A 17,681-nucleotide genomic window follows, 5' to 3' on the forward strand; every position below is an offset into this window, starting at 1 on the left:
CACCCTCTCCCTCCGCCAGAGGCTCCAGGAACTCGTCTAGACACACCTCCAGGGCGGCATCCCCTAGCCGAGTAAACAACCCTGAACTTGACCAACAGACGAGGTCTATACCCCCCACAGACCACCTCCCCCCACCGGTCCAAGCGAGACCTAGCAACCGGGAAGGAGCAGCATATCCTGTGGAGAGGCTCAACCAGAGACTACAAGCACTGGATGACCTAACTGAAGACGAAGAGGAAGAGGAGGAGAACCACGCCCGACGACAGCACAGTACTCTACCGGACCAGGAGGTCCGGTACAGCCCAGGCTATACTCCCGCGGAGCTGCGCTACAGACCCCCGACTCTATACCCGGGTGAGCACGACGCACGACCCGCACCGAGGAACAGCACCTGGACAAGCGGGCCATGGTACACTGCCGGTACCAGCCCATACCAAGGAGCGGGAGGAGACTCGCCTAGGAGGCCTCTCCCCCAACGCTCGCCGATGTATCCACAGTCAGCGTCATACATTGGCACGCCTATGGTACCCGACTTCACCCAAGAGAACCGGGCCCAGTATACAGAACTCCGCATGTGTCTGGAGACCATGTTGGTGGATGTATTGGATGAACGCCACAAATACGCCATCCTACTGAAGCACTTAAAGGTACCCCGCGCACATAATATAGCGCTCGCCTACGCGACTTCCACCACCCCATACACAGCAGCGCTGGTAGCATTGGACCAGAGGTATGGGCGCATATGGGATTACGTGATCCAGGAGATCCGACACATCGACCGCTTACCCCCAGCAATAGACAATCGAGCACTGGACGACCTGTCCATCAGAGTGCAGTCCCTGGTAGGGATGTTGGGAGCGCAGAGAGAGAAGGGGAGGCATGAACTTTACGCCAACTCAAATGTGGAAAGGATCTTGGAGAAGCTGCCGCCCGCTCGACAGGAGCGTTTTAGGCGACAGAGAGACCACCGAGACCCGAATGGCCCCGAACCGAACCTCCTCGACCTAGCAGACTTCCTGGCGAGAGAAGTCAGCAGCCTACGGCTGGATACATTCGGACGGAGCACCCCTGGCTCCAGAGAAGGAACCAGACGACCAAATGATAGAAGAAGATCGGTGACTGTGATGCACCAATCGGAGTCAGTACCGAGCAGCAGGAGCCACAGTACCCCCTCCAGAACGGAGAAGTGGAAGATAGTGTGCCCCTACTGTGAGAAAGAACACTGGCTAGCGCAATGTGACTCCTTCCCCAAGCTGAACGCGGAGGAAGCAAGTCAATGGATAAAGTCCAACAAGCGCTGTTTTCGCTGTGCGCGCTCACACATGGCAGCCGAATGCCGCTTAAAGAAAAGGTGCACCAAGTGCGATGGAGCCCATCTGGACATACTTCACGACAGTACCAGACGGCGCCCTTCACCCGCACCATCCAGCAGCAAAGCGAGCGTCATGTACATCGATCCCGCCAGCAGCAGTGGAGCCCGAGTACTCCTAAAAGTAGTGCGTGTGACACTAAGCTACCAGAATAAAGTCCTGGACACTTACGCCGTCCTCGATGACGGGTCAGAGAAGACCCTGCTGCTCGCCTCCGCTGCGGCCCAGCTAGGGCTGCGGGGAAGCGAAACCCAAATGACAATTCGGACAATAAGACGAGATTTGAAGACGATAAAGGGCGAGAATGTCTCATTCTCTATCGCAGCAAGCGGCCAGCCTGAGCGACGGTACCAGATTACAGACGCTTTCACCAGCCAAGAAATAGGACTGTCGCGGTACACATACCCCGTCGCCAAGCTGATGGAGAAATATGCACATCTGCGCAAGTTACCGATCCCGCTCATAGACAATGCTATGCCGACCCTGTTGATAGGCTCCGACCATGCAGACCTCATTGTCCCGATAGACCGGGTTCATACCGGACCCCGAGGCTGTCCTGCAGCAGTCGAGACCCGTTTGGGATGGACTCTCCAAGGCCCGCTCGCCAAATCTCTCAACCGAAGTACAGCCACTAGATGTCTCCACTCCCGAGTCACGGAGGGAGAAACCGCACTCCTGCAACACGTAGAGCGGCTATGGACCTTGGAACAAATGCCCTTTAAGAACGGAAGGAAAGACATTCGCTCTAAAGATGACATTTACGCCATTCACCTCCTCGAGACAGGGACCAAGAGAGTCCCGGTCAACGGCGTGTTGAGATACGCCACGCCACTCCTGCGGCGAGAAGGAATGCCTACTTTCCACGCCAAGACAGACGCCACAGAACGGTACCTGCTGAACACGGAGCGGCGCTTAGCCAAGAACCCCGCCCAAGAGAGTGTACGCCACGCTGAGATTGAGAAGCTCATCACAGCGGGACACGTCACAAAGATGGACATTAAAGAGGCTGACCAGACCACTGAATCGTGGTACGTGCCTCACCACAAGGTCCATCACAACGGTAAAGACAGCATAGTATTTAACTGCAGCTACCAGATCGGATCCCAAAATCTGAATAAAGAGTTACTGCCCGGTCCCACACTCGGCCCCTCCCTACTCGGCGTTCTACTCCGCTTCCGCCAGGAAAAGGTGGCCATCAGCGGGGACATTAAAGGAATGTTCCTGCAGGTGAGATTAGTAGAGGAGGACAAGCCCCTGTTACGGTTCCTATGGAGAGAGAAGCCAGGAGATGAGCACCCAGCCATCTACCAATGGGAAGTCCTCCCCTTCGGAACGACGTGCAGCCCCTGCTGTGCTACATTTGCACTACAGAAACATGTAGCAGAGGACCCAGCAGCGGACGAAGAGGTCCGACACAGCGTAAAGAACAGCTTCTACGTAGACAACTGTCTACAAAGCCTTTCAACCCAGGAAGAAGCCGAGGCTCTCCTGATTAAACTCCGCGCCTCATTGATCAAAGGCGGCTTTGATCTCAGGCAGTGGGCCAGCAGCGATCTGCAAGTACTGCGCAGCCTCTCCTCCGAGGACAAGGCAGCCAGCAGCGAGACCTGGATGGCTACAATCCCGGGAGAAGCCCAGGAGATGACCCTGGGATTGGTGTGGCGATTCAAAACAGATTCGCTTCACTACAGACACAAGCCCCTGACTACGGAGCAGGGAAGGCCGGCGGCAGCGCCGACCACCAGACGGAGTGTGTACACAACACTCGCCCGACAATATGACCCGCTAGGATGTATTCTACCGTACACCACCAGGGCAAAAATGATTGTACGAGCATTGTGGGACAAGGACCAGGGCTGGGATGACCCCATTCCCGCACCTTGCATCCACCTGGAGAGAGTGGGAGATGGAGCTCCACTCACTCCCAGGCGTTAATATGCGCCGAAGCTACTTCCCACCCACGGTGAGGCCAGAGACATGTAAAATGGACTTACACGTCTTCAGTGACGCCTCAGAGGTCGCATACGGATCAGTAGCCTACTTGCGGGCCCAAGAAAGGGGGGGAGAGATCTACACAGCATTTGTCCTCGCCCGCTCGAGAATAGCCCCACGCAAGCAACAATCTATCCCACGCCTAGAGCTCTGCGCAGCCCTAGCCGGAGCGCACCTAGCCACGCTCATCCAACGTGAGCTCACCATACCGGTGTCTAGAACAATCCTGTGGTCAGATTCCACGACAGTACTCGCCTGGATCAAATCGGACTCATGCAAGTACAAAGTCTTCGTGGGAGTCAGAGTCACCGAGATTCAAGACTTAACCGAAGAGTTAACCGGAGAAACAGAGTGGCGCTACGTTGATACAAAACAGAACCCAGCTGACGTCATCACCCGGGGGATGCCCCTGGATGACCTCACCCGTCACAATGCTTACAGTGACGGCCACGCATTCCTAAGACTCCCGGAAGGACAGTGGCCCATGCCTATCCCGAGGGAAGCAAGTCCAGAGGAGGTGGAAAATAAGAAGCCTGTGTTCTGTGGATTGAGCACTGTTATCTCCGCAGACCCCAACACACTCCTGATGGGGCGGCTAGATCCTGCATTACCCCAGACAATGTACCGGCCTGAAGAAGCGAACGGCCGACGAATGTGGAGGTACAGCCAAGTATTAGCCGACAAGTTTTGGAGCAGTTTCCTACTGCACTACCTACCGTCTCTACAGACCCGCCAGAAGTGGGTAAAGGAGAGAGACAATTTGACAGAAGGAACAGTCGTCATGATTATTGATCAATCACTGCCCAGAGCTATGTGGCCGGCCGCGTAAGCAAAGTGATCACCGGTGCCGACGGCAAGGTCCGAGCAGCTGAAGTGCTTGTCCAGGGTCGCACTTACACCCGTCCCGTGGCGAGGCTCATAGAACTGCCCCGACTCCCAGACACAATCGATGATGACCATGACCCTATAACCCTATGACTTTGTGAAGTTGACTGACCCCTACAGCAAACCCTTATGTGTAAATAGACAACGCGATTAATCTGTCTCTGTTTAACTGATTAGGTCTGGGACCAATCAGGGGGTGGCTGTTGTGAAGGGCCAGATTAAACCGAATATATATATTTATTTATATATATATATTTAATTGTATTTGTATATTCTCTAATATTCCCTGATATCCCTTGTATATTCCTTGTACAATATGCATTGAATATCCATTCTAGCCTACTGAACATCCCATAATAGTCTCCATTCTACTATTGGTCGAGACCTTGGTGCCAGGCTGCCATACCCCTCAGACCCAGTTCAAACGTACCGCTCAACATGTACGAACAAGTCCTAGTTCCGCGTAGGAATCTGGCTACCGCACCACTAATGGGACTATTTGTTCATAGTGCGTATATATACTGCGCTACTAAAGTAGGACTTTCTTTTCAGTCCAGTTTCTTACCCTCCAATAGAGTCACAGACGTAAAGCCTCCCCGCGACGCCACGTGTGGGAGTAAGGCCAAGTTCGGCTTACCATCGGTATTGAGACATCGTGTATATTAATATTTGAATAGTCATATTTGGCACTATATCGTCGAGTTGGACGTAGTCTATTAAGCTAATAATAGTCTGTTAATACATAGTGCTTCGTGCGGTGAGAATACTACCGTAGTCAGTACCCCATCGTTTCGGGCAGAGAACTGGCTGCTTATCCAGGGTGGTTGACCCCACGTGAAGCTGCACCCGAGGAGCCCCAGAGCCGACGAGCGAGTGGACCTGTATACCGGATTATTCTACCGACGACAGCCCGCCTTCCCAGGCACGGATTATGCTTTGTATACGTTGATTATTCCATGGATAAAGACCCCCGACACTGCCGTGTGTTGGAACCCCCCCCCCTGGAGAGGACGCAAGGTGAGGAGACGCTCTGCAAGACGAGGTCGCTTCACGTCTCTCCTCCGTGGACCGGAGGACGCCGGCCCACAAAGAGTCCATCTGCTTTCATCTGTGGTCCAAGGATCGCCGGCGCATTGAACGGCACTACAGTGGGTTCACCTGGGATACCCTTGGCCGGATGAGGCAGCCGGATTCTACCCCCCCCCCCTTCCTACTCCTGTCGGCTTACAAGCGACCGGATTAACCCCCCCTAGTGTATCCAGTCTATAATCATTAAAGTATCATTGCTGTTATTCCTTAAACTATTCCAGGTCGTATATGTACCACCTGCGCCTTCAGAGATTGGACATTCTCTATTGATATACCGACGAATACTCTTGCCATAAAAGTGCATACTAATTCCCATTCATAAATGTGATTGATTTGATTAAGTGCTTGCTCTACACACCATCGCTGTGTAGAAATAAAGACCTATTTCTAATTCGTACATTTGTGTTGGATCCGTTTCATCTACGTGACAGTGTTCATCATAATATATTTATGCCGTGTACTGGGTGGCCGAATATTAAGTACAAAGGTAGTGGTAGTAAGTATCATATCTAGTAATACAGTCAGGGAATTGTACCCCTCAGTTACAGTACTAATATACAATACTATATAGTGCAGAGCAGAAATGGGATGAGGTACAATTTAGGTACAATTTACAGTAAGGTGTACGAGTTGTAGTGCAAATCCTTTACCAATAAATATAAAGTGTAAAGTGTGTTTAGGTGTTCTAAAGTGTGTAAAGTGGGTGCTGCAGTGAGTTGTTTGTTTAAAGTGAGTGTGTGCGTGTGGATGTGTGTGCTGTGTGCATTTGATGGTTGTTGCATAGTGTTTATTGTTCGTTGAGCAGCCTGATGGCCTGGGGATAGAAGCTTCTTCTGAGTCTTTCTGTGCTCGCCTTAAGACTCCGGTATCGCTTGCCTGACCGCAGCAGTTCAAAGAGGCAGTTGTTCGGGTGGCTGGAGTCCTTGATGATTCTCTTAGCCTTCCCCCTGCACCGCTTGTTGTAAATGTTCTGGAGGGTGGGAAGCCCCCCTCCAATTGTGCGTTCGGCTGAACGTGTCACTCTTTGTAGTCTGCTACGGTCTTGTGCAGTGCTATTCCCAAACCAGGAGGTGATGTTGCCAGTCAGTATGCTCTCGATTGTACATGAGTAGAAGTTCCTAAGGATCTTCTGACTGACTTGGAACTTCCTTAGGCGCCTGAGGAAGTAGAGGCGTTGTCGTGCATTCTTCACAACACTGTCAATGTGTGTACTGGTCAGGGAGCGAAATTAACTTTTTGACTCACCGGCCAGTGGCGGGTAGATGAGAAGAATCTACCCGCCAAGCATATTTCTTACCTGCCAATTTTTTTTTGATTAAACAAATATATATATATATTTTATATAATTTTTTTTTTAAATAAAATATATATTATATAATCATACTTGTAGTTGTATTATCTGCGAGACATCGCCACCACGCAATAAGTCAAAATGCTCGCTATCTGCAAACTGCTCCACTGTCTGTGTGTACTCTAGTAGCCTCCAGCTCCAAAAAGGATTCTCCTGTGCTGCAGCGGGACCCTATACTAATACTCTACAATTTATGAATGTGATTTGACCAAAGAACCCTAACATTATTGTAGAATAACTACGTTCCAAAAGAATAGATTGTCCAATACGTCGGATTCCAATAGGTTGTACTTTATATAGAATCTTCAGCGCACGTTACATTACAGTTGAGTTCTCATCAGGTTCATTCATAAAACGCTCTCTGTCAATCACCTAAAAGGACGCAGCTGGTAGCAGGTGCAATGCATCCTGGGACTTGTATTTCTACTAACGTGGTGACTAATGTAAATAATAGTATCTCTGACTAGAATAAACAAACACTCTTCCACTTCTTCTTTCAAAGGTAAACAATAATCGATATTAACATATATGTAATATAACTCATAATCATTAACCTGGCCTATTAAGTTACAACATTCTCCCCCCCGATGAACTGCTAGTTCATCCTAGACCTCTAAACAATATAATAACTGAATAGGTCTCCTCAACAAAGTTCCTGAGGTAGTGCGAACTGTGCACGACCTCACAAGTCCATCTCGGCCTGGGAACAGTTCCTTGATTCTTCCCAGCTTCCAGGTTTGTCTGGGAGTGTTATCTTCTCCGATGAGTACAATGTCACCCTCTTTCAGAGGGGTGGGTGACGGCGTGTCACAGCGATGTGCTGATTTCAGATCCAGCAAGTAATCCTTACGCCAGCTATTCCAGAAGCTGGTTGCGAGTCTCTGCCTGTACTTCCATCTTCGGTTGAGCTCTTTACACTTAGGATTTGAGCGTTGTGCGTCAACTGGGAATGTCTTGGGCGGCAGAGACGTGAGTCTTTTACCCACCAGGAAGTGGGCTGGGGTCAGCGGCTGTGGTTCATCCACTTCATTGTGCACAAAAGGTCAGAGGCCTAGAGTTCAGGATAGCCTCAACCTCCGTTAGGACTGTGCACATCTCTTCAAAGTTGAGTGAAGCTCTTCCAAGCACCTTCCTTAGGCATGTTTTTACGGATCTGACAAGCCTCTCCCAGAATCCGCCCCACCATGCAGCTCGCTCGGCTATGAACTTCCAGGTGATGCCCTTTTCTGAGAAGAACTCCAACAGCTGTGGGTCTTTGATGGCCTTCCACAGCTCCTTCAAGTCCAGCTCAGCTCTCTTGAATGTTCTTGCGTTGTCCGAGTAGATAACTTTACATATTCCTCTTCTGGCAATGAATCTTTTCAGAGCTAACAGGAATTTCTCTGTCGACTGATCTGAGACCAGTTCCAGGTGTACCGCCCTGGTCACAGCACAGGTGAACAGTGCAATGTATGACTTCGTCACCGATCCATTTGCCTTCACATAAAGCGGTCCTGCAAAATCCACACCTGTGACTTCGAAGGGTGGGGATTCAGTTATTCTGTCTCTTGGTAAAGGTGCAGTGATCTGACATCCAGCCTTTGCCTTGAATCTCTTGCAGACAGTGCATCTTGCTAAAACACGCTTGACTAGCTGTCTAGCATGCAGGATCCAGTATCTTTCTCTTAGTTGTACTAAGGTGTCCCTCACTCCTGAATGCATTATCTTTTCATGACAGGACTGTATCAGCATTTCTGAGTATCTTTGTTTTCCGGGCAGAATCCACGGGTGCTGCTCTCGGAAGGTGAAGTCGGACTGTTGCAGTCTTCCTCCCACGCTGAGCAGTTCATATTAATCCAGGAATGGTTGGAGTTCCTTTATTTTACAGTCGTTCGTCAGATTCTTTCCTGTCTTCAGTAATTTGATCTCCTGACTGAAACTTTGTTGTTGTATTGTCTTGATCCAGTCAGTCACTCTTAAGACCCTTCTCAGTTTGCTATATCTTGCCAGCTCCAATACTGGTTCAGAGAGATCTGCGTCATTTGCAGTAAGCTGTACTGTGACCTGGTGATGGCACTTGAGTTCTGTGTGAACTTCTTCTGGAACCTGGCCCTCATCAGTCTCCTCTGACTGATCAGGTGACTGGTCAGGTGTTGTCAGAACTTCAGGTCCGTACCACCATAGCTTGTTCTGTATCAGGTTTTCCACAGTCTGTCCTCTGGTAGGGAGGTCAGCTGGATTTACCTTCCCTTTTATGTGTGACCATGACTCTGGGTTGGTCAAGGACTGGATCTCTGTCACTCTGTTTGAGACAAACTGTTTCCACTTGTGAGCGGAGCTGCAAATCCAGTGCAGCGTAATCATAGAGTCTGTCCACATTGTGATCTGTTTGTGTTCCATTTTCAAAGTTTTCATCAAGTGGCTGGCTAGTCTTGCCCCAATTACAGCTCCCATGAGCTCCAGGCGCGGCAGTGTCATTTTCTTGAGAGGGGCTACCCTGGACTTGGATGCCACTAAGCTCGTTCTAAGTTCTCCATCTTGGTTTTTGCCCTGCAGGTAGGCCACAGCACTGTAAGCCCTTTCACTGGCGTCACAGAACACATGTAGTTTCAGGAGATGGCTGTTCTCTGTCTGCAGGTCTATTCTGTACCATCTTGGGATAGCAAGCTGGTGTAGCTGGGGGAGCTCCGAACACCACTGTTGCCATTCTCGAGTCAGATCAGGTGGTAGCTCCTCATCCCAGGAGAGTCCTCTCTCCCACATTTCTTGAAACATGCACTTGACTCGGACTGTGAAAGGAGTCAGGAACCCAAGGGGGTCATAAATGCGTGCAGACGATTGCAGAACACTTCTCTTTGTGTTCTCCTTCTGTTTTAGAATGCTCACCAGTGGCCTTAAGTCAAATGTGAAGTCATCAGTTTCTGGCCTCCATACCAAGCCGAGCACTTTCAGTACCGCTTCGTGTGTCTCTGGCGCCACCGTGAGGTCAGTTTTGCTCTTCTCCCATTTTCCATCAATTCAGGAGAGTTTGTCATCCACTTGCAGAGGTCCATGCCTGCGGTCAACAGCATTTGTTTAGCAGTTGTCGTCACAGTGTAAGCTTCTTCAACGTTGTGTGAACTTGCAATAAAATCATCGACATAAAGTGATTCTCTCAATGTCTCTACAACGGATGGATGTTCTGTCTCATACTGTTTCAGGTGTTTCCTGATTGTAGCAGCGAGTAAGAATGGACTTGGGGAAGCGCCAAAGACCACTCTGGTCATCCTTAACACTCGTGGCTCTTCCTCCTCTTCTCCCTTTGGTGGGCCAGTGAGCCACAAGAACCTCACGGCATTTCTGTCCCTTTCTGCGAGGGATATTTGCAGGAAGGCCTTCTTGATGTCTGCCATGAAGGCGATCGCATGTTGCCTGAACTTAATCAGGACGTTGAGGAGTTCTGGGTTCAGGTTGGGTCCTGTGAATAAGCAGTCATTGAGGGATGGATGGCCATTTTCATGAGATGAAGCATCAAACACCACTCTCAGTTTCGTCATCACCTTGTCCTCTCTGAGTACTGCGTGGTGAGGTAAGTAGTATTTCAAACTGTCTGTCCTTGCATCATCCTTCGGCACGTCCTCTGCTATGTTCTGTTGTAAATAGTCCTCCACTACTTCATGATACCTGCTGTAAAAGGTAACATCTTTCTTTAGTCTTTTCTTCAGACCATCAAACCTTTTCTTAGCGATTCTGTAGTTGTCTTGGAGTTCTGTTCTTTCTGCCTTCCATGGCAACTCCACTTGGTATCGCCCATCTTTAAAGGTTGTTGTTCTCTCGAACATCTGTTGAGCTTCTTCTTCTGCTGGGTTCTGTGTTTTCTCGCCTGTTATACCCAGAGACTCAATTTCCCAGAATGCCTTTAGTTGATTGGAGACAAGTGTGTCTTCATCAATGGGGATGAGCATGCATGCTGCCTCAGCTACACTTGACATGGACACAGGCCCCTGCACAGACCATCCAAAGCTGCTCTCCACTGCAACCAAAGTCTCTGTCAGCCTCTCCACTTTGCCTGATACTATTTGCCAATAATAGTCTGCTCCTATCAGGATGGAGAGCTCTGGATCACTTTCATTTCCTGGGAAGTCTGCCAGTCTCAGACCCTTTTTCTTGAGCTCATGTTGAACCTGGTCACCAGGCACCTTCATCACTGCTGAGCACACCTGTGGGGTCTCTATAGCCTCTATTTCGATTTCTTGCTGGGTGTCCCAGACATTCCTCAAGGTGACCTTCACTGTGTTGTACTGTGACATTGTAGGGACAGAGGATCCAAACGTGTGAAGAGTGAGTTTCTCTTGTCTCATTACTGGTAACTTCAAGCTCTTCACAAGGTTTTCATGGATGAAGCTCCTCTGACTCCCTCCATCTAGTAAGCAACAAGCTATTACCCTGCCTCCTGGGCCTTCCACCCATGCCTTGGCAGTTTGTAACAGCACAGTGTTCTGTCCATCTGGTTTCATCTTTACTGAATGAGGAATGTTTCAAGTTTCTTTAATAGTTGTCATACAGAAGTACAGAATACTTTTGTACAAAATGCTTCTTACTGTTGCGCTCCAGAGACTGTGCATGACAAGATAAGTATGAAATAAAAACATAGTAAAAATAGTAAAAATTAGAAGTAAAAAAAGAGGTCACAGTGTTCAGTTTAGACATATGTACAATGTTCGTAGACGTAGTTACCATACAATATACAATACTGTGCAGTGTACTAATATACAATACTATATAGTGCAAGGCATAAATGGACGAGGTGCAGTTTAGGTACAATTCACAGTAGGTGTACGAGTTGTAGTGCAAATCCTTTATCAATAAATATAAAGTGTAAGTGTGTTTGTGTGATCTAAAGTGTGGAGAGTGGGTGCTGCAGTGTGTTGTTTGTTTGAGTGAGTGTGTGCGTGTGGGTGTGTGTGCTGTGTGCATTTGATGGTTGTTGCATAGTGATTATTGTTCGTTTAGCGATTATCGTTCGTTTAGCAGCCTGATGGCCTGGGGATAGAAGCTCCTTCTGAGTCTTTCTGTGCTCGCCATAAGACTCCGGTATCGCTTGCCTGACGGCAGCAGTTCAAAGAGGCAGTTGTTCGGGTGGCTCGAGTCCTTAATAATTCTCTTAGCCTTCCCCTTGCACCGCTTGTTGTAAATGTTCTGGAGGGTGGGAAGCCCCCCTCTAATTGTGCGTTCGGCTGAACGTGTCACTCTTTGTAGTCTGCTACGGTCTTGTGCAGTGCTATTCCCAAACCAGGAGGTGATGTTGCCGGTCAGGATGCTCTCTATTGTACATGAGTAGAAGTTCCTAAGGATCTTCTGACTGACTTGGAACTTCCTTAGGCGCCTGAGGAAGTAGAGGCGTTGTCGTGCCTTCTTCACAACACTGTCAATGTGTGTGGTCCATGTCAAGTCCTCGGATATGTGGGCTCCGAGGTACTTGAAACTGTTCACTCTCTCAACTGGTGCCCCGTCGATGCTGAGGGGGCTGTAGTCCTTGACCCCCGACCTCCTGAAGTCCACAATCATCTCTTTTGTTTTGCTGACGTTCAGGGAGAGGCAGTTCTCCTGACACCACTGTGACAGGTTCTCTACCTCTTCCAGGTAGGCCCTTTCGTCGTTGGCAGAGATCAGGCCCACCACTACTGTGTCATCAGCAGGAATGACTGAGGAAACAACAGCCTCTTCCGAAACAGGGGGTTTCTGCTCCTCACTTTTCTTGCCAGTGCACACAGCAATGTGATGTCTTCTTCCACAGGTTGCACAGGAGACCTGCTTTTTACAGAATTTGGCTATGTGTTTCTGTCCTAAACACACAAAACATCTTCCCATTCGCATTAGTCTGTCTTTACGTTCAATAACGTTGTTGTCTGGGCAATGTTCTGCTTTGTGATCAGCACTGTCACAGAACAAACAGTTGTACACTTGGCTGGCTGTATGCAGTGTAGCAGTAGATTGCATGCTGGGTCTTTTTGATCTCACTTCACTGAATGAGTAGGCCTGTTTCCATGGCTTGCTCTCTTCTTTCTGATGGTTGGATGTTGTTGTCATTTGCAGTGCTCTTTCTCTGCTCTGAACCTCCCTCTGTAGGAATGTGACTATTTCAGAAACTTTCCATTCATCATCTACTCCCCTCTGACGACTATATTCAAGAGCTATGCTATCTGGAATCATCTGCAGTAAAATTGGGCATAGCAGGCTCCCGTAGGTTTCTGACACTACACCCAGTGACTCCAAGCTCCTCATTTGAATTTCACATTCATCATATAGCTGCCTCAATGCATTCACATCAGAGGCTTTCTTCACAGGAGTAAGATTCAGTAGTTTTGACATGTGAGCACTGATCAGTAGATCTTTCCTTCCAAATCTATTTTGCAATAAAGTGACCGCATTGTCATAGTTATCATCTGTTAACGTCAGTCCTGCTATTGCCTTTGCAGCTGGTCCAGTGAGATAGGTTTTCAGGTAAGTAAACTTCTCTCTTTTACACAGTCCATCATTATTGTGAATAGCAGTTTCATACTGGCTCCAGAATTCCTGCCATTTACTGACATCTCCATTATATTTCTCAATGACCAATCTTGGTAGCTTTACTGACTGTCTCTGTGATCTTGCCTCAGTATCATTCACCCACCGGGCCTCTGCTGTCAGTTCCTTTTGGTTCCTTATTACTCGTTGTGCGCGGCTCCGTTGGATAATGATGCGCTCCTTGTTAGGGCTGCACGATTAATAGTTTTTTAATCGAAATCGCGATTTGGAATGATGCAATTATCAAATCGCCAAGCCTGCAATTAAATCTTTTTTTTTTTTTTTTTTTTTTTTTTAACCAGGAAGTCCCATTGAGATACACGATCTCCTTTGCAAGGTAGACCTGGCCAAGATGACAGCAATAACATTTGCAATACATCACACAGCAATAAAATGTGCGATACATCACACAAGAACATAATAAATGTGCATGTATACAATACATCACATGTAAACACAAAGCAGAATAGTCTACATGATAGTAAAAGTGTATAATACAGGGTAATACAGTAATTTTGCAGTTGGGACCCGACTACAGAAAGCAGCAACATTCTTCTTGTAATTTTTTTTTAAAATATGTTATAATCGCATCGCAAATTGCAATCGCAATATCTGTCAGAATAATCGCAATTAGATTATTTCCCAAAATCGTGCAGCCCTACTCCTTGTACGTCTCCGATGATTCAATCTCCGCGTCCAAATCATCCATCAAAGTTAGCTGCTCGATTTCCCGGTTTATTTCAAGCAAACTGTCCTCCTTCGATGCCAGTACATCCAACATAGTTGTCAAGTCTTCAACACTCGGAGCCTCATTTCCAATCTCAGCGTCAATCTGATTTAAAATACGTGTAGTACCACCTCTGATGGCACCGCGCTTCCGTTTCTGTCTCTCGATTTCACTCCGACGTTCTGTTTCATCCATTCTATCGTTCTATCCAAATGATCTAAATGATCCAAAGTTCCCTGGTTTCGGCACCAAAATGTAGAATAACTACGTTCCAAAAGAATAGATTGTCCAATACGTCGGATTCCAATAGGTTGTACTTTATATAGAATCTTCAGCGCACGTTACATTACAGTTGAGTTCTCATCAGGTTCATTCATAAAACGCTCTCTGTCAATCACCTAAAAGGACGCAGCTGGTAGCAGGTGCAATGCATCCTGGGACTTGTATTTCTACTAACGTGGTGACTAATGTAAATAATAGTATCTCTGACTAGAATAAACAAACACTCTTCCACTTCTTCTTTCAAAGGTAAACAATAATCGATATTAACATATATGTAATATAACTCATAATCATTAACCTGGCCTATTAAGTTACAACAATTATACCAATAGGGTCCAGCTGCAGCGCCGGAGAATCCTTGCATGCTGAATGTAGACTCTACATTCAGCATGCAAGGATTCTCCAGCGCTGCAGCTGGACCCTATTGGTATAATGTTAGGGTTCTTTGGTCAAATCACATTCATAAAGCCCTCAGCTACAATACGAATTGAATCAATGTTATAAGACATTGATATCAGGAGCTATCTGTAGCTACTGCTAGCCCGCTAGGTAACGTTAAGACAATTTAGTTTACTGGGACATATATATCTAACGTGAGCTAGCTAACATGAGCTAGCTAACGTGAGCTAGCTAACAAGGGAACGGAGGTATTATGCACTCGAGTCGACTATTGCTGGAGCATTTGTTGATATCAGTAGCTAGCCAGCTAGATACCGTTAGACAATGCCTCGTCATGTATTAAACTAAAAGTGAATAGCTGACTGGGTCATTGTTTAAACAGTAACGGTAGCTCATGGAGGTCCGGTCTAGACTAGAGCAGACTGCCTCTGTGTTGAAAACTGTTGATACGAGCAGAAGCCAATAGTATCCCGCTGCAGGGCTGGCCCGGCTGGGCGGATATGACTCGTTGCCACGTTTTTTTCCAAAATAAGAATATCATACGAACCGAATGCTGCTAACTGCCGGAGCCATCGATATTATGACTGGAGCTGCGCTTGGAGCGGAAATGAGACCCGCACAGATTTTCAAAATAAGAGTATCGTTATGAACTACACGTCTACACGCCACACAGCGGGCAGACCCCCCAGTGGCAAGCGCCAAAGGTAAAAACTGAGCGCCCCTGGCGGGCGGCTGGCTTTAATTTCGCCCCCTGTGTGTGGTCCATGTCAAGTCCTCGGATATGTGGGCTCCGAGGTACTTGAAACTGTTCACTCTCTCAACCGGTGCCCCGTCGATGCTGAGGGGGCTGTAGTCCTTGACCCCCGACCTCCTGAAGTCCACAATCATCTCTTTTGTTTTGCTGACGTTCAGGGAGAGGCAGTTCTCCTGACACCACTGTGACAGATTCTCTACCTCTTCCAGGTAGGCCCTCTCGTCGTTGGCAGAGATCAGGCCCACCACTACTGTGTCATCAGCAAATTTGATGATTGTGTTGTTGTTCCGCTGTGCCACGCAGTCATGTGTGTACAGGGAGTAGAGGAGGGGGCTCAGAACACAGCCCTGGAGGGCCCCTATGTTGAGCGTGATGGATGAGGAGGTGCAGTTGCCTGCTCTTACCACCTGGGGTCTGCCCGTCAGGAAGTCCAAGACCCACTGGCAGAGGTCATAGTTCAAGCCCAGGTCCCTGAGCTTGGCTATGAGTTTGGAGGGCAGCAGCACTGACTGTTGTTGTTGTTGTGTCCCATTATTATGACTAGTCTGGGTTTTTGAGAGTTGTTGGATTTAAATGTCAGGTGAAAACCTTGTACCTCCAGGTTTTACTTGAATAAAAAAATTCTATATGGTTCTCTTGTGTTATCAGTAAGTATTATGACCCCAGGGCCAGGAAACCCACTGGAAACCCAACATGTACACGTACGTCAGAAAACCTGGTTGTTTTTTCTTGATTCCTGAAATGTTGATTCCTTTTGGAGATAGAAGGTTTGGATACTGTATTCTTCTTTACTGGTTTTGATACTTCCAATTACTGTAGATCTATATCTGTACTGTTGTGTTTTTATACCAGTATCACTGTACAAAATACTATAACACTGTACATACATCTGATTATCATTATTACTCAAGTGTGTACTCATTTATATATACTCCAGTTTATTCACTTGTGCATTGTGTATTGCACTTTACTGTTACATTTTCACTCTGGTTAGATGCCACACTACCTTTCATTGTACTGTACTTGTGCTGTATGATGACAATACATTTTAATCTAATATGTAATCTAGATATCAGTTATAAAACAATAAACTTTCAATATATTAAAAATATACTTTAAATATACTGACTATTAGGAGCCAAAGCTGAAGCTCTAACTGCTCAAATCCTCTTCATCCTGACTTATTTCACTGTATTTAACATGCGTGTAAATACCTTTCCTTTCTCTAAATAGGCTGACTCTACACTCACCAACTACTAAATAGAAATGTCACAATGTTGACATCCCAAGAGAAGATTAGGTGAACAGTGTGTGTGTGTGTGTGTGTGTGTGTGTGTGTGTGTGTGTGTGTGTGTGTGTGTGTGTGTGTGTGTGTGTGTGTGTGTGTGTGTGTGTGTGTGTGTGTGTGTGTGTGTGTGTGTGTGTGTGTTGCGTGTGTGTGTGAAGACCCATAATCCCATTGTATGAATCCAACCTTTAAATACATTTCCAGTAGGAGTGGGGAGACACAATCGATTCATGTAATAATCACATTCTAGATGTTGTGATTCTGCAACGATAATCTATTTGAATTAGACCAGTTTTCTAGGTTTTAACATTAAGTCCTGGCATTACATGCTAATACCTCTAACAGCAAGGGAAGCAAATAGTGGTTAGGTTTTCAATCATAAAGTGAAAGTATTCTGTGTTCATACAGATATTACGTAGGGAGCAAATAATAAAATAATAATAAATCAACGTATTGAATGCGATCTAATAAAAATAACAAATATTGCAAGGTATTGATAGATGTATTTTTATGTCCCCATGCAGTACCCGCCTACGGCCTACCCGGTCCTAACTGCAACGCTGTAAGATCCACTCTGGCTCATGACCTGCGCCAGACTTGTGCACTCAGACAAGGTCACTGGTCCTCTACCTGGCACTTAGCAACATGCTCACGTATTGTGTTCATTTGTCTTTTGTTGACGATCATTCACTCCGACCAGCAGGGTGGACTGACGGAAGGTTACTGGTTTGTATTAGGCTTGGGCGGTATGACGGTATTACGGTATATCAGGGTATTTAGAAATCCCGACGGTATTGAAAACCAATACCGTCAAAATCACAAGATCCGTTTCAGTTTATATTACAGTGAAACGGAGTTTTAACAGTGGTTGGTTGTAGTGCACTGCACACACGCGCCAGCAGAGGGCGAGACCAGTCCTCAGTCACTAGTCGAGCGAGCCGCAGAGCTGGTTGTCTACACACACAGGAGGAGGAGGGGAAACCCCGCTTCACTAGAAATTAAATTAGAGTCGAGACACG

The sequence above is a fragment of the Notolepis coatsorum genome (assembly GCF_963971535.1).
Source record: "Notolepis coatsorum genome assembly, chromosome: 10".
NCBI lineage: Eukaryota > Metazoa > Chordata > Actinopteri > Aulopiformes > Paralepididae > Notolepis > Notolepis coatsorum.